Here is an 18,467-nt window from a genome sequence, read left to right on the forward strand (position 1 = left end):
TTAAGTCAGCCAGATAAGGCACCAACAGTTAAGAACTGGATGACAGCAACCACAGATATGTGGTGAATAGCAATGGTCACAGTTATAGTATGCTTAGATACACAAAGAACACAAGAACGGTCATACTAGGTCAGACCAAAGGTCAATCTAGCCCAGTATCCTGTCTGCCAACAGTGGCCAATACCAGGTGCCCCAGAAGGAGAGAACACAACAGTTAATCCTCATGTGATCCCTCTCCTGTCACTCATTTCCAGACAAACTGAGGCTAGGGACACCATTTTTATGAGAACTATTAGGTGTATTTATGAATAATTTGTGATGTGTCACATGACTTCACAAAGACACTATGAAGATTCATCCAGCACTGAAATATGCATATTGAAAGTTGTTTATGTGTATTTCTACAATTACTACAACTAAGGGTTATTCTGCCATTCAAGGATCTAATTTTACTCTCAGAAGCCCAACCGCATAACTCCACTGAAGTCAGTGCCATTAACAAGGAGATACTGTAGGGCTGATTTTTTCCTAAATGTACTTTTCTAATCTACTTCTTCCTAATTATCTTACAAGTGATTATTTTATTAACACCACCACCACCACAGCCCTACTGCCTTTTATTGTCCCTCGGTAGGACCATGTGCATGTGTTGCTCTCTTTCCATGTACACAGCCTACAGATATCACTTCACCACTACTTAATTTACCCACAACTGGGGTAGGAAGTGGCAGCTTGTTCAATGCTCAACACTATTCTAACAGACAAGTGTAAAACAGGAAGTGAAGAAGAGCACTGCTTAAACTGAAATTGCAGGGAATGAGACACCGAATAAAGAGATTTACTTTTTCAGTGTCAGAATGGAAGAAAATACATGGCTGTATTCTACTGGAACATATCTAGCAACTTGGAGCATCCTGAAATATTTAAGGTGTAAGACAATTTATGTGTATAAATATGCTAATCTTTTAAAATATATATAACAAATGATATAGTAAATGGAAAATTGTAAGTCATCATTAAAATAATCATTCAGTTCACAGTGGTATCTGAGATTGCCACACTTTCCCCCTATACTTATAAAAGGAAATATCTGTGGTAAGCTTGTGGTAATAGTTAGCCAGGATGACTTCTTAATAGCTCACACGCCATCAAACAGGACTTTATGTGCGGTCAGAGTTCATGCTCATGTGATATGATGAAAAGTAAAGAAACACTGAAAGCCATGCAGTCTTTGAAGCACTCACAACCACCTCATGGAAGGAGGAAAGGAAAGCTGTCTTTTTGTTCCTAAAGGGAAGATGGAATTTGTTGCTTCTCTTTAGTTTTAATAAATGATATAAATGGGAAACTGTAGGATTGCAACGAAGCATTAGTATTGTTTTATTTTTGGTATATTTTAGGTATATTTATTTAAGCAATTACATTTGGAAAAGAAATGTTAGGGGTATACGGGAGAGTGAAATACAAATTACCCAAACTTGAATTCTTATTTCAGAGACCAAAAGATATGTAAATTATCTTAGAGTACAATGCAGGGTAAATGCACTGTGCCAAATTTCTATTCTTTCATTAGATAAATAAATTCCTGTTAATGGAAAAGAGGCCTCAGTCATTTTAGGAGATACAGCAATAAACTACTCTGAGGTAGTCATTAACATACAGACCAGAAGCCCATTGGAGAAACGTTCTCATTGACTTCAATAGCCTTTGGCTCAGTCTATACAGCAAAGTTATTTCGAAATAACTGCACTAGCGTCTACACAAGCCAACCGCTATTTCAAAATTAATTCAAAATAGTGGAGGGCTTATTTCAAAATTGGTAAACCTCATTCCACGAGGAATAGCGCCTATTTCAAAATAAGCGCTGTGGAGACACTTATTTTGAAATAGGGGACCTCCAGCCCTTCCCAGAGTGCCCTGGTGGCTACTCTGGGCACAAACAGGAAAACTCCTCTCCTCCCTCCCCCCTCCCAGAGCCCTTAAAGGGGTAGAGTCTGGCTACAATCTTTTGTGGCTAGCACCAGGCCTGCCAGCCCAGAACCACTCTGCTGCCACCCCTGAACCAGGCTGCAGCATAAGCCAGCAAGCCACTGGCAGCCAGCCCTCCACCGCTCCCCAGGACCAGTCTGCCAGCTCCCAGGAGCCTGCTAGGGGCCGAAGAAGGTGGGTGCCTTCCTAGCCCACTGTGAAGATCATGGACCTGATTGAGGATTGGGGGGATGCCGCTAATGTCCATGATCTCTGCACTAGATGGAGGAATGCGGCCGTCTACAGGCGGATGGCTGCCAGCCTGGCCACCAAAGACCACATCCGAACCCAGGAGCAGGTTCGGATGAAAATCAAGGAGCTGAGGCAGGTGTATGCCAGGGCCACAGGGGGCAGCTCCCAACCAGGGGCAGACCCAAAGAGCTGCCCCTATTTGGACACCCTGGACCGCATTCTGGGGGGCAGGACAGTCCATGTCCCCCAGGTGGTCATTGACTCTGGGGCAGAGGGCCCTTACCATGGCAGAGAGAAGGAGGAGGAGGAGGAGGACCAGGAGCCACATGAGCCCGGAGGGAGCATGCTGTACAGCAAGAGCCCCCGAGCTGTCCCCGCGGACCTGTCGCCGGTGTCGTCTGAGGCCGAGGAGGCAACATGTGAGTGCCATCATTGTCACCTTATGCAGGGGCGAGAAGGAAGCGAGACCAGGGGCCACTTGCATGGGCCTTGCTGGCCATGGATCATGCAGCAACCTGTGCATGTGCCGTGCCACTCCTGGGCACGTGGCCCCAGCTGGCTGACACACAGGGGCCGTGGCCTGTTACCCACATGCATGTATGTATGAAGGCACATGTCGTGCTCCTGAACCTAGAGTGGGACACAACAGGATGCCCTCCCTCCACAAGCCCCCTCTACACAGAGGCAGGGGACATCTCCCCCTCCCCCACAGACCCATACCACACACAGCACAGGGGCATGGGTGTACTCCTGGGCCAGCTCCCACTCCCAGGGATAGCAGGACACCCCGAACATGGCCTCTGTGCTAGTACATCAGCTCTGATGGTACAGAGACCTGTTGTCCTCACCTTGCAGAGGGGGGCTGAGCTTCACCCACTGTGTCCCCAGGGATAACTGATCACCTCTCTTGTTTCTCCACAGCCACTGAACTGGTTCCCCATGGATCGGTAGCTAACCGGCAAGGAAAGCTTTCAGAGGGCGATGGCCACACACTTCTAGAGGCAAATGGCAGGCCTCGTGTGAGTGTCCCGTTGCTGCAGAGCAGGGGCGAGCCACTCGCAGAGCTCCATGGAGGTGTCCTTCTTCATCCTAAAGTTCTGGGTCCATTGTTGGTCTCCCCAGCACTCCAGGACAACATGATCCCACCAGTCGCTGCTGGTGTCCAGAGGTAGATCCTAGATTTTGCATTTAAATTTAAAATGTGATCTTAGGCACAAAAAGGTTGGAGATCACTGATGTAAAGGTAGGTGTAGCAACTTCTAGAGTGTTCTTTTAAAGAATCAACACATTCCTAGATATTATCAAAATCATAATCTGCATTTTGTTTTGAAAAATATGCACCTTAGAAGTGTTGTTCCTATCATCAGACAAGCTCCATAACAGAGCAAACAGCCTAGAACAGTGGAAGGAGAAGAAGTAGCAGAAGAGATGAAAGGGAATAGATCGCCTTCCTTTTAAAAAGAGACTCAGGTGACTTTTCTTTAAGTCTTTCAATCCAGTTCTATACTAGCTGTAGCAGTTGTTGTAGTGTTTTGGTAGTGCTAGAAGCTATTTATTTTTGTTTCTTTAAAGCTTTGTTGTTTAAAAAAAATACACAGCAGTCTAAGGAAACCAAGACAATAACTAAGAATTCACCAAAGGATTTTGAAGATCTATTATTCTTTTGCAGATATAATTTTCTGTAAGATCATATTTCTGTTTTTTTCCATAGTGATATAATTTTCTCTATATGCCAGTCAACCCCCCATGTGCTCTTGAAAAATCAAACATGAGCATTAATCCGCTAAAATGAAAAAAAAAACACTTCAGCCATCTGTGTCAATGTGCAAAAGGAAAACTTATCCTTTCAGTCTAAAACATTCTTCTCCTTAATCTAACAGCCACCAAACAAGAATGAACAAAGGTCAAGAATCACGAAAAAGTGTGTGTGAGAGTAAAAAAGTCTGGTATCTCAAAAACTGGAAAAGAGTAGGATGCAATAAACAGAGATGAATGCGTTTCAAGTTTCAGTTACCATCTTAGTTCAACTACAGGGCTAACTGAAGCTCTGAGCAATCTTTATAGTTGTAATGAGGGACTTCATCCACAGAATTATTGCTTAACATGTCAAATGAGTCTACTAAAATCACCAGCTAATTGTGGTGTTGTGTACAACCTCACACAGAGGATAACAGAATGTTTATAGAAATAGTTAAAGGCCACATAGGAAAAAAAAATCAGCAGCAAAGGGTTAAATAAAACTCTAAGTAACCCCTAAAGCATCTAAACCATTGCAATTTTGCTGTCTGAGTGGCTGTTTTATTACCTTTTGGGGGGAGCACAGGAGAGCTTCAATTATATGAAGGAGGATGACCATTATTAGACCTTTCTTTTGACCTTTTCCTCTAATTCTAAATGTATCAGCAACTAATCTCTCCTCTGAGGAAAGACGGGAAAGGCTAAAGGTTAAATAAAAAGCTTTTTGATGAGCAAGAGATACATTTTAATTTCTAATAAATCAAGTGAGTTTCAAGTGGTTTGTTATTAAACAGTAACAATTCTCTGTGGGCTTTCCCCTTTGATTTGAAAAGCAGGTTGCTTTTTTGTTTTATGCAAAACGAAGGACATTACTCTTTCAGCAGCCTGATGAGTTTTGTTTTATTCAACCTACCCTTGGAAATGTGGAGCGAAAGGTCAGACATCAAAAGATTTATGCTTTGTTTTATAAAATCTTCCAGTAAGTTGAAGTGTCTTGTAGGTAAAGACTTCTCTCCCCCACCTTCTTCTCTTTTTATTGTGTGGTTTTTTGTCGTCCATTTTCCACCCAGATACTGGTAAAAGAAAGAAAAACTTCCACAATCAGAAGCAAGCAGTTGACTTGCCTTGCAGATTGCTCAATGTGTGACACAGTTGGGGTAGCTTCCCATGGCTAGCAGCCAAAATTCATTCTGAGAGGGGCACATGCATCAGTGAGCCTTGTAAATCTTTTCTAACCTCAGTCTCAGGCCTGGATTTATTTGTTTTCCTAGGCAGACAGATCTGGCTCCCTCCAGGCCCTACAAAATGATCTGTCACTGTCTACCCTGATAACCTGAGGCAGCCGGTAATGAAGTCAGCTTGCCAGGCCTTGCAAATGGGCCTGGTATCTTAGATCATGTTAGACCTTTTCATTTATTAGATTTCCATCTCAGGGCCTCCCTGTGCCTCTCTCCCTTCCCCTTACATACACATGTGCATACAGAGAGTCATATTCCCCAGGAGATCTCTAAGAAAGCCTGAGAGTAATTGGGGCATTTGAGGCAAGAAAATTGGCGTGTTTTTTTAATTAGCGAGAAAGCTCCATATTCTGGCCTGCTGTTATATTGATGATAGTGCACTTGAAATGGCCTTTGAGGTTGACATGTAATAATCTCATCAGGTTAACTACTCTCTGACCTGGTAAAGAAACAAATGGGGGGAAGGGAGCACACTGTACATTAGCTTTAAGCACTGTCAAAAGGTAAAACCCCAACAAATACATATAGATTTCTGTAGATTAGGATGGGTGTTTAGAATGGAGTATTCATCATATAGCACAGGTGTAGCAGCTGGGAAGGGGAAGGGAGAGAGAGCTAAAGGCTGGTGGATGCTTTCCTGTTGATTTCCCTCTTAAACCAGGTACAGGAGTCAAGAGTTCTCATTCTTATCTCAGTCATAGCCCTGAGGACAATATTATATGTTCAGATGAGGGTGACTGTAGGCTGTAAGAGGGAATTGTATGCATTTGCTGTTGCAAGAATCTAGTTCTTATTTTGGTGCCTCCCTCACCTTAAATCCAGGCTCCTCCCCAAGTTCAGCGGCCAGCAGCATGATGCACGACATAGAATAATTTGACCCATTCTCTAACTTTCTAGGAGACTGTGTGCTGGGGCATGATTCCAATCTCAATTCCACCAGTGTAAATCAAAAATAATTTAGTTGAAGTCAAAGGAATTGCAGCAGCCTAAAATTGGTACAAATCAAAGAATTAGACTCTTGTTATCCAAAAGGATAGCAAATGGTAACTAGATATCACAGCAAAATATGCATGGGGTATGTGGATATCAGCAAGGGGATAATTCACTTATAAGTCTCTGGCCTGAAGAAAAACATATTCAGATGTAGGAGCTATAAATAAAATATGTGAATTAGGGGAAATGATATTTCTCCAGGGATCTGATGTTCTCTTCCAAAGCCCTAATTTTTTAAAAAAAAAAAGAGTTTCCATCATGTCTGTCCCTTTATAAAGAATGGCAGCAATTTTGGCTAGATAATTTTCTTGTCACCTTTATTAAGCAATACTTTTTGCTCTCAAGGTAGTGTAAGGAAACAACTGCAAAACAAAAATCACAGAGAGAAAAAGAGAAAAAATTGTATGTTGATTATACAATGTTTTTCTCTCCTCCTCCCTTTCCCTGGGGATATATTCATGTTCCTGGGACTGGATAGTGGTAATCAGACATTACATAGAAGACTGTGCATTAGGAAGTGGGAAGTAGACTTGGACAGAATTTAAAACCAGCTGCTAATAGCCTTATTTTCAGATAAAGCTTCCTAACAGAAGGCTTTGTGGTGACAGTGTAGGCTGTTGACTGGCAGACATTAAAAGATCAATACTACTTAGAGATCATGATGATTAGTGTCAGCACACGAGCAAGTTATTAGGACAATATGGAAAGAATGGTGTGACTTGAACCTGATTCCACTGAGTCAGAGCCATATACACTTACGGTAAAGTTACAGCTCCTCCAGCTACCTTATTAGGAGTTTTTAAGTATATTCTTCCCAGATGACTACAGCAGCAGCTTATAAATATAATATTAGGCTGACTTGGGCAATGCCTAATGTCCATCTGTTCACATGACAATGTAATCCCCAGTTTACATTAATTGTGCAGTTTCTGCACAGGAGAACCCTGGAGTGAGAATTACCTCGGCACCTGTGGATAGAGTTTACCTGGATAAAGTGCGTGACAGGAACATGAAAAAGGGTTTATCTCCTGCCTTGGGAACAATTAGCTCAGGCCTAGCAGAAACTGCATTAAACATTTTTTCTTTCTTCTGTGCTCTGGACCACTGGAGGATTTAAATAAACACACACATGCTCTGCAACAGCCTTTTTACTTCCTCCAGTTTTAATGGGAAAGCTGGTGGATGAGGTTGGCAGAGAGTGTCGTTCTTTTTCCCTCACCTCTAACCAGAAACCGACAGCTATCATTGATTGCTCTCTGGTTTCAGGACTACATCTTTGCACCTCCTGTGACTGACCATTTCTCTGTGTCCATTGTGTCAACAATTCTGGTTACAGTCATGACCTGCTCTAGGTATGGCTTATACCTGGAGCTTTGTCTTGTGTCTTCAGAAACCCTCTCATACCCCTCTCGGTATTATCTGGTTTGGAAAAAAATAAGTGGCACTGAATAAAAGATGTAAAGGTGTAGCCTAAGGGCTTATAGATGGTGCACTAACCTTCTCAAGCTCTCTTTACCCAACTTACACAGCTTTTCTTCAGTCAACTTCTCCTAACAACTCGACTTCAACATGTTATCTACAAGAAAGGAGTTCAGACATAACACACAAACATCCCAGATGTGCATGCAACTGAACCAAGGAATCAACTCTCTATTATCATCACTTGTCATCCTGTCTATATGTTAGACTATGAACACATGAAAGAATTAGCCTTTCCTACTTGTGCAGCACACCTGGGGATGCTGACAAATAGAACAGATTTTATACAGAAAGGGGCGCTCTACATTGATGTCAATGCCTGCACGGTGGCAGTTACCATCGTCAGCACACAGCTCACTGATCTCAATGCCAGGAACTTAGTGCCAACAATAATGAGGGGCTAGGTGCAGCTGGAGTCAATGATTGTTGACACCAATATTCCTGCCTTACCCATTGTTAAGCTGTAAGAAGCTGTGTGCACAGGGTCAGGAGAATAGAGACCGTTACTTAGTCACTAATGGGACAAAGGCTTCCTCAGAGGTCAATGACGATAACCAGGAGAGAGGCTCTGCTTTCTTTGTCCTTATTAACCTGGCTGAGGCACGAAGACGTGACCTGGTTACTGTCCAGGAATCCTCAAAAGCTAAGACCAGAAGTTATCACACCAGAAGTCTCCTTGGTATATAAATGCTGTACTTTGACATTGTGGTATAGATAATTGGGTGAAGAAGGTGTGACCTTTGCCTCAACACTACTCACCATCTTCCATATGGTACGAGAGAGTAAAAATCATTAGCCACAGTTTCCATAAGGCTACAGATTCCAGTTTCCATAAGACTACAGATTCTACAATCAGAAAAAATAAGCAGAGCCATGAACCCAAGCAATATTCCCTACCCATGTTTTAAACAAAATCTAGCGGGGTGGGAGGGAGGAAGGGGGAAACTGGGCTATTCCACCTCATGACAGAGAAGATAGGAGAATGAAACCGAAATTCTCATTTTTCCTTCACATATCAGCTACAGCTAATGTCCACACACACACACACACACACAAAGGCGGGGGGTGAGCATTCTGTGTTTAAGGAGAGTGTCTCTTCTATATGTACTAGCTCATCCTACATTCCAAGATGCTGGCATCAAGGTCAGTGGGCTTTGTGCTGTAGAAGACAACTGCCATAGTGCAGGCATTGATATCAATACACTGCTGACCATAAATTCTTAAGAGCTCTATCTAATGCAGAAAAGGGCACAGAAGGAATATTAAAATTACCAGTATCATCTACAATCAGGGGTGGGCAGGAAAAGACTGAAATAAATAAACTATAGGAAACAACAGAAAATATAAAACCTGTGACAGAATGACTGTATGGTAGAATGCAAGAGGATTCCCAAGGGAAGGGGAAACTTAGTCTTCCCCTCTCACTTCACCACACAAGCAAAAAAGACAGGCCAGAGAAACAGCAGGGAGAAGAATCAAGCAGCAACACCCAAAACTGAGGATACACACCACCACAATCAAGAATCAACACCTCCATCACACTGAGCGTACACACTTCAATTAAAAATCGATGACTGATCTGTGCTAGCTGACACAGGCTCATGCTAAGAGGCTGTTTAATTATAGTGTAAATGTTTGGGCTGGGCTGGGGCTCATGTTTTAAGACCCTGCAAAGTGGGACGTCCCCTGTCTGAGACTTCAGCTCAAACCTGAAAGTCTGTACCTCAACTAAACAGCCTCTTAGCCAGAGCCCTGCAAGCCCAAGTCAGCTGGCATAGGCCAGCCATAGGGGTTCTCACCGCATTATGTACATACCCTAAGGATGGAGCTTTTAAAAGTGCCGAAGGGAGTTAATCCTTGAAGTCAATAGGAATTGGATGAATAACCTACATAAGCATTTTGATGGCTATCTCCACAAGGCTAAAAGAGCAACAGTTAAAATAAAGGCACAAAAAATGCAACAGAAAGGCAAGAAAACAATATCATGCTAGTCCCGCACACACAACACACCACATATGCCATAGAATAGACTCTACAGTAGGTGACACTATATTTAGGACTTGATCCAAAGTCCACTAAAGTCACTGAAAGAATCTCATGGACTTCACTGGGCTTTTAGGCAGGTCTTTAATAAACTTGGCCAATGACCTTTGTAGCAAGGTAAAACGTGTCTGCCTGAAATAGACAAATACAACTGGAAGGACACAGGAAGGATTTCTCCAGATATCCTTCCATTAAATAAAACAAAAACATCTACCATGAAAACCTAGGAGGTAAAATGAATTCACATATCTGAAATTCATTCCTAGAATTACAAAATGTTCGGAATGGTATTTAAGAAGATGGTACAATAGGAAAAATATTCTTGAATATTTTCACACATGCAAAAATGCATAGTTCAGTTCACTATATTTTGTGGGGTCAGAAAACACTTTAAGTTTGAGTATTCAGATAATTGCCACATACTGGAGAAATTTTTTGCAGATCCCCAAGATTCCACAAATTGTAACATGGGTAATTATTCATTGGAACATTTTTACTGCAAGATCATTATTCATTATTCTCTTGCTTTAAAACTTTCAGTAACTTAGTTAAGGTGAAGAACCAATACCATGTGACTTCGATAACCAGCTATACTATGTAAATTGCAAATTGTCAAAAAGAAACAATTGTGAACAACCCGTAGTGAGCAGAACTATCTGGACTATTTTTACAAATAATAAACATCTCAGAAGGAACTCAGGATCAGTATATTATCAATTCTCTAACCAAAATGGGGCAAAAATTGTTGTTTATAATGTTGACCAATGTTATTCATAATTACTAGTGATGGTTTCACCAATCAGATTTTGGCCACAAGATAAGGATTAACGCCCCCTTCTTACAAAAGGGGGCACTCTTTTTAATGATGAAAAGTGGTCAGATATAATGAAACATAAAACTGAAATTCTATGTTGCAATGTCTGCCCACAAAATTATTTCTTAATGCTCTAGGCAGAAATGATTTGAAGCAGGTGGCAGCAGATTCTCTGCCTGTTAATGTTCTTCGCCTCAGGCTTAAGCCTGTATCTTTTCAGGCACTAGAAATATCCCTGCTTGTAATGTGTTTGTGGGCAATGTGCGTGATTTCTCTGCATCATCTCCTGGCAAACCAAAACCTCCATGTAATTTGATTTCCAAAATGCTGATCATTATCAGAGGTGCATAGGCAGCTTTTGCAGGAGTACTCTTGAGCAAGAGTTGTTCCACAAGTCTTAGCTTTACAGAGGAAATTCTTTAGAAGTCTGGTTTTAGCAGACAAAAAGATGAAGTGTTTAAAAACCTTCCAACAGAATGGTTCTTGCATCTGTAGCTTGTTATTTTCAAAGTACATTAACTGTGTGTAAGAAAAGGAGATCTGTATTTAAGGATACCAGATTTGACCTGTAGCCTCATTATGAGCTATGGCACATATTTGATAACTATGTTTCTTGGAAGAACCTCTTTTGACATTTTTAGAATGTGAGAAAAAATATTTGGCTATTTATGGTTGATAATATTATGGAAATCAGAAGATTTCAGATACTATGCCTATGGCATAATAGGTCTGCGACTCTTGCTTGACAATAACTTTCCACCAAGGGAAAAGAGGAAGTGCTGACAGTAATCATTAACCCGCATTCCAAACACGTAATTGTTTTTGTATTTCTACACCTCAGAAGGTCAATGTTTATTCCAAACTCATCACCTGTCATTTATCAGTTTGATCCACATTCATTTATTGGGATTATGACCTCTGGTAATGGGATCCTAATGTCCTTAAGATGGGCAAGCTACTCATTGGTACTTAATGTCCTTCATATCCCAATGAGGACACAAAATATGTGCAAATGCTGCCATCAGAATAGACTGTTTGAAGAAAGATAAAATAAGTAAAGGGGGGCCTCCGTCTCAGATAATTTTTCATTTCAAGTGGCTCTTCTCTCTCATGATCTTGTGATGCAACACATCAAAATGTGCAATGTTCGTTTTTTTATGCTCTGATGCACCATAATACTCAAAGATTATAGGTCTAATTTTAAAAGCGCTGACCACAGCTCTTGCAAATGAAATCAGTGGGGTCCCTGGTGTTCAGCATCTCTGATAATCAGGCACTAGCTATAGAGGCTATATTTTACAAACCAAATCAATTAAACTTTAAAAATAAAATTAACATAAGAATCTAAGAACAGCTCTACTGGGTAAGACCAATGGTCCAGACCAGTATCCAGTCTTCCGACAGTGGAACAATGCCAGGTGCCCTAGAGGGAATGAACCGAACAGGTGATCAGTCTGCTGTCACCCATTCCCAGCATCTGGTAAACAGAGGCTAGGGACACAATTTCTGCCCATCCTGGCTAATAGCCATTGGTGGATCTCTCTCTCTCCATGATTTTATCTAGTTCTTTTTTGAACTCTGATAAAGTCCTGGTCTTCACAATATCCTCCATCAAGAAGTTGCACAAATTGACTGTACATTGAATTAAAATATCACTAATGCCAAGCATTGCATGATCTATATAATTTTTAGATATTTCATGTCACAATGAACAGCAAACTTAGTGCTGAAATACCTAATAATGGCACTCATCCTCCAGAACTTCTCAAAGCCCTTTAAATAAATCTGAAAGAATACACTGAATTTGGTATCCCCTAAAAAAGGCAAAAGTTAGTTTGTCAATCATCAGCTAGCAAAGGACTACTGACCAGACTTTTTGATGACCTGATTTGCATATGTAAGAAATCACATGATTTACAGGTCAGAGACATAATTTTGAAAACTTTCTCAAGCAGTCATGTTTACATTAGTTCATTCCAGAAGCATTTTTGGACCATGTACTTTTATTTATTTATTATTCTGCATCATTGCATTATTCAGTCATCACCATGACTTTCAAATACCATATATTCTGCTGGCAGAGTGTGCTCTTTTGTAAACTAGCACATTAAATAAGACACAACTTTATAGATATTTAATTGATTGATAATATATTGATTTGTATTGAATAAGACTCCCATTCACCAGGGAGAGACTCAGTCCAGCTCTCATACACCTAAGCTCCATCTGGCCTGAGTCAGATATGCTTTTCAGCTCCTTTTACTTGGCAACTCAGTAGGAACTGACACACTGTGAACATTATGTCTGTGAAACTCAGCCCACTGCAAAGAATTTAGCAGCTTAACATCAGATGGAAGCCAAGCAGGAAGCTTCCTATGTAAAGTGAAACTGGTGGGTTTCACTGGTGGCTTTCCCATCAGTACCGTGAAAAAGGACCAATCAAAAACTCTTCTTGGCTAACTTGGTTTTCAAGCCTTGCATACTTACCCCTGTCACAACCTTGAACTAAGGATCTTCTGTATTACTCAAAGAAGTGAAAAATGCAATTATCATACAAATAGAAATATAGGGACATAGATTGGGTAGTTCGCATACTAGGGTGACAAAGCTCTTATATGTAATGGAATAAAAAGAAGTATTATTGTATTCCAGAATTATATAAAAGCATTAATTGAGCCCAATTGTCCTAGGTGCTGTGTATACATAGCATAAGAAACTCTCCCTACCTAAAAGAGCTAAATGAACAAGACAAAAAGGCTGGGGAAAATGGTATTTTCATTTCATAAATGGAACTCTGCTGGAACAAGCAACTTGCCCAAAAATCACACAGCAAGCCTGTTGCAGAGCTGGGAATTGAATCTAGTTCTCCTGAGTCCTAGGCATGGGTCCAGCCCTCCTCTCTAGACAGATAGTTCAACAAAACCTGTACATTTGGAATTTTCAGTCATTCGCCCTTACAGGGCTTCTCTACTGAGCCCAGTTTGCCTAGAAAGAAAGGTTTGATTTTTCTCAATTCTGCATCAGATAATCAAGCACTCTTTTGTGAAGGGAAAAATGTGTCCTTTCCCCAAAATGAAAATAACGGCAGAAAACATGAACCTGTGACTGAAAAGCTACCTTGGATGCCCACAGGATGTCATGCATCTTCTTTTCGGGAAATTACAGCAGTAAGGAGAGCAGACAGAGACAGTAAAATGGCAATAAAAATGTATTTTAATTAAATTATTCTACAATAAAGCTAAAAGGAATCTAAAAACAAAGGTTGATTACTATCCTTCTATGGTCTGTTGAGTAGCCTGGGCACCAAATCATTTCAAGATGAGCGCTGAGCTAGTAGCAAATAACGTCACTGTATGTCTCATCTCTCCTTTTCCCTCCCCTTCCTCCTATTTTATTTAATGTTAAGCTTTAGCAACAAGTGTGGGACTCATTGCATGCAAGCCAAAAGAATCTCATTCTTGAATTAATACACTTCATTCTACAAATATGAAATTAGTGATTGTTGCAGCACTACTGATGAAAAAGCTAGAACAAAGGTAAACTGTTACCTTCCACTCTTACATGTGTGAATTAGACTTTCTTTTTTGTGTGTGGGTATGTCTTTAAAAGAAGGCTCATTCCTAAGAAATTCAAAACACAAGCCAACTTGACTACAAGGAGAAACCTCTCTCATTCCCACAAATATGTAAAACAAGTATTCAGTATTAACCACTGACATATTTGTGTTATACTGGATTCCTACGTACCTCTGTACATTACACAGGTTCCCAGTGGGACCTTTTTTAAAAAAAAATCACTCTTTATTGTTGCCCTTTCTGTTGTGTTCAATACATCTGTTCTTCTGCAAAAGAATTCTTAACCATAATTTCTGGGCACTTGGGGCTAGAATTTGCTCTAAATGGGACAATTTGATTAGTGGATACGAACAATAAATCCACTGTCCAGAATCTCTTTTTTAAATGAATAATGGGACAAATGCTGTCCTCTGCCAATAACACATATGTAACATCTTACATCAGTAGAATTCAATGGGTTTAAATGGGGTCATATTTTGCCCTATTGTTTAATGAGAGCTGTTCTTTCTTTCCATTTATGCGATTAATGTGGCCTCCATTACCATAATATCCAGCACACATGGGTTGCCAAGATTGTCCTGGAGTCTTGAGGCACTATAGGTTAATCTTTAATTGAAAGTTATGATGAAACCTCCAGGAATATACCCAACTAAAACTGGCAACCGTAACAAACACACCCAATTTATTTATTTGTGTGTGTGAAAGAGAGAAAAAATTGCCACAAATTCATCTTTTTTGCTCTTCTTCTTCCTTACCAGTGGCTAGGAAAAATAACTTGACTGTGGAAGGGGACTGTGGAAGTTTGCCTGTATCAAAATGTGCCTAGAAAGAATGTATAGGGCAGAAAGCTAAGTTGGCAAATGGTGCAGTGCATGGTCATTCTTATGGCAATGAGTGCCATAGCCTAGGTCAAGTGCCTTTTAAATGTCTGTCTGCGGTTCACACAAGACCCCCTTTTATTAGTCAACAGCTCCATTTTATTTGGAAAATTTAACTGTGATTGGAGGTCCCGAAGCTTTCGGAAATGTTCTGCAAATCAAGCCAAACTGAAACATTTAATCTTTTCACCATGTTTCCCGAAATGAAAACTGAGCCTAGTTTACCTTGCTACATTTATTTGTTTTTGTTTCTGAAAGTTCAAAGGTAATCTCTGCTTGCAATCTGCAGCCTCTCCTTTTGAGCTGGATCTCATTTACATCATCTGTAATACTCCGGCTCACCAAATGCAGAACTTATAAAAGGAATTGATTATTTTGGGGTGGCAGAGGGAAATAAAGGAGATTTTACCAGTCTGTGATGAAAGAGAAGATTTTATGAGACTGATCTTTTAGGGCTGAGCTAGGGTTTGGGGAAGTTAAAGAAAGATACATCCTCCAGAAATATCCTGGATAGACTGAGTTCACAAGAAAGAAGAACACTGTCCTTAAAAAGTGGAAATGTAGGTGAAAAAAGAGCTACATAGATATGGCAAGAGGGGGTCTTAAAAACTGGAGAGGCAAGAACAGATGCATGCAGAGGCCATGGAAGGTAAAATGAACCACGAGACTTGTAAAAGCATCATTCAAAGGACTGAGAGAGACAGTCAAAGGCAGAGAAAGGTGCATTATTTTACCAAAGGGGGAAAACATTTTAAATGCTTAAAATATTTTAAGTATAACATTTCAGAGTTAACATTGAGCTGGTGTCCCCAATTATTTGGTACCTCTGTGTTATTTTCCATCCTGTTATACAGCATACTTTGTGTTTCCTACCTTGACCACTGCTACATAGTGAGGGTTTAGTTGTTGGCGCCGCGATTCCCCTTACTGAAATGAGTGACTACATCCTCCTCCCTCCCAGAGTAGTAGTTTATTTCTTTCTGGGTCTTTGAGATTAGAAGTCTACAAGGACGGTGCAATGATGCAAGTGAGCACCTGCTGCAGAGCTGAGAAGAATTTGGTGCAGTGGTGTGAGATGTAAAGAATCAAGGAAGCAATCAGGCTCAGCAAGATGAAATGAACAAAAAGCCCTGGCCATGGTGCAGCAGGGTGACATGCTTGAAGAAAATAAAAAAGCGTGGACACCACAGTTTCAACATTTGTCTGCAGAGCTTTATTTTGGAAACTGAAATCTTATTACTCAAAAACGTAGTGCTCTAATGCTAGGTCTCAACAGAGAGTGTTTCCCTTGGGAAAAAATATTATTTGCATCTAATCAGATATCTGGTAAAGAAAATGAAACAAGCCAAAAATGGTTTCATGTACCAAGCTATTAATTATTGAAATGACCCAGCCTAACCATGAAATAACAGCATCAACTTGAATTACAGGGTTTCTAGTTAAGCATCCCAGGTCAAATTCATTTCTAGTATTTGTGTGCAGAAGTCCGAATGATGCAAATGGCAGTTGCCTTTGCTTCTGACCGGTCCACTGCATTCAATTGCTAGATACATTTCACATCACAAAAGTTCCACAGTGCAATAGTAAAATAAAACAACAGCATCAGCAGCAGTCTCCCCTTAAATGATGACTTTCATCCTAAAGAATTCTAAAGTCTTCTACAACATACTCAGAGGAACAGAAAGTCATGCTGGGCCCCTGGGCAAGCTGTGAGTGGCTGACTCTGCACTCCTGGGGCGGGGCGGGGCAGCCATCCCACATCATCCCCTGGAGCATGCTATGCCCTCCACCCAGCCCTCAGTCACCCAGCGTCCCCGGGCTCCTTAGAGGCAGTTGCCCTTTTCCCCCCTTCCTCCCCCACTGGCAGGCCTGAACACATCAAGCCAATCCATAAGTCACTGGCTTATCTCCCCAAATTAATCCATACTATGCCCCTGGGAAGGCAGCTGAGGGGACTCAGCACCTTGTACATCTGTTTCACTGGTGCTTAACTTAAAGAAGGCAATTTCAGTGCAATATCATCTTTTCCCATGAGTTCGGTGGACTTTGAGTGTAGATAGTATGCAATGGTTTGTGAGAATGGTTGTAATATATAACCTTTTTAGTGACAAAGAATGGCCTCTAAGACATAGAATAAACATGCAACTGAAAAAAACAAGCTACTTGTGAAGTGTGGAAGGCTTTATCTACATGGCAGTGCTGCAGCTAACTAGGAATTCTATAGGGATGGATTGTAGCAATGGTCATACTATTTATTACATATCATGTTTATTTCCTAATTATACATATTAATTGTAATGCTCAAAAATACTAGTTGTAACTGGTTATATGACAAATAATCAGTATGTAAAATGTACAGCTATTTCAGCCTGTTGAAAATCTATGAGCCAAGGGATGCATACAAAAGATTTTATCTATTGATTTCCCTTTCACTGCTACCCTTATACTTCAGTTACACTGACAAGCTTTTACACCCACCCCATTGTTTCCTTGAACTGCAGCAGTGTTTAGAGCTGTTTAAATGGACAGCATTTTAACTGAAGGAGGATTTCCCTGCCTCTGACAGAGTTCATCTCTCAGCTTGCGTCCTGATAAATCATCCCTGTCCTGGATGATTTTTATCCTTGGCTCATATTTTTGAACAACATATTTTGCTTTTAGAATGATCCAGACTGAACCAACAGGCATATATTAATAACAAAGGAAGAAAAATCCCTGGGGCAATATCCCTCAGTGTATTGTTTATCCAGCTTCTTCTCCTTACAAACACTAGCAATTGCTTTACTTGAGCATTGTCATAGTTTATGCTATTAAGGAAGGCCTGCTTATCATCAAGATGGTATTCTGAATGGATGTTAAACCCAAACAAAAAAGTTCAAAATCTATTAAAATGCAGGAAGAAAACTAATATTCACTATCCAAATCATACGTTTTCTGGATAATCATTGCTCCATAGACATTCCCAAAATATACTCATGTGGGCCTAGGATAGGCATAGAGGTGGGAGAAACACTAGGTCTACACTATAGGGGTTTTTTTTTTTTTGGAAAAAGCTACACAGATTGTGTTCCGCAATTTGTGTAGCTTTTTCTGATTGCTTTTCTGGAAGAGGCTATTCCACCATTTGACCCCATCTAGATGGAGCCAAATGGCAGAAAAGCCTCCTTGCTCGCAGAGTCCTTATTCCTCATAGAATGAGGTATACAGGGCTCCCCAAAAGAGTGCATTTGCTCTTCCTCAAAAAAAAAAAGTGGAAGAGCAAACGCATTCCCTGGATGTGGCGGGGGTTTTCTGGAGGTGTCCCGGAAAAACCTTGCAGTATAGACATAGCCAGAGAGACAAGGCAAGAAGGGACAGACATTGATATTGGAAAAATGTCTTCAGACATTGATATTGGAAAAATGTTGCAACAGACACAGCAGGTATCAAACATTGCTCTCCGGGGAAGGAATTAATAGTTCTGTCTTCCACAAAATTGAATGCAATCCTG

General features: G+C 40.7%; 1 long non-coding RNA gene across 2 annotated transcripts in view; it reads right to left on the reverse strand.

The window, feature by feature from the left end:
- Positions 1-18,467, reverse strand: part of LOC142829849 (uncharacterized) — a 132,945-nt gene that overhangs the window by 22,941 nt on the left and 91,537 nt on the right. Inside the window, exon 1 of one of the 2 annotated variants that reach the window (XR_016349866.1) lies at positions 4,871-6,173. The exons of the other annotated variant lie outside the window; for it this stretch is intronic. This is a non-coding gene — a long non-coding RNA (uncharacterized LOC142829849). Of the gene's footprint in view, positions 1-4,870; positions 6,174-18,467 lie in introns of those variants that run through there. 2 annotated transcript variants of the gene reach the window in all.

Source organism: Pelodiscus sinensis, chromosome 6, assembly GCF_052426305.1.
Source record: "Pelodiscus sinensis isolate ZL-2025 chromosome 6, ASM5242630v1, whole genome shotgun sequence".
Taxonomy (NCBI): domain Eukaryota; kingdom Metazoa; phylum Chordata; order Testudines; family Trionychidae; genus Pelodiscus; species Pelodiscus sinensis.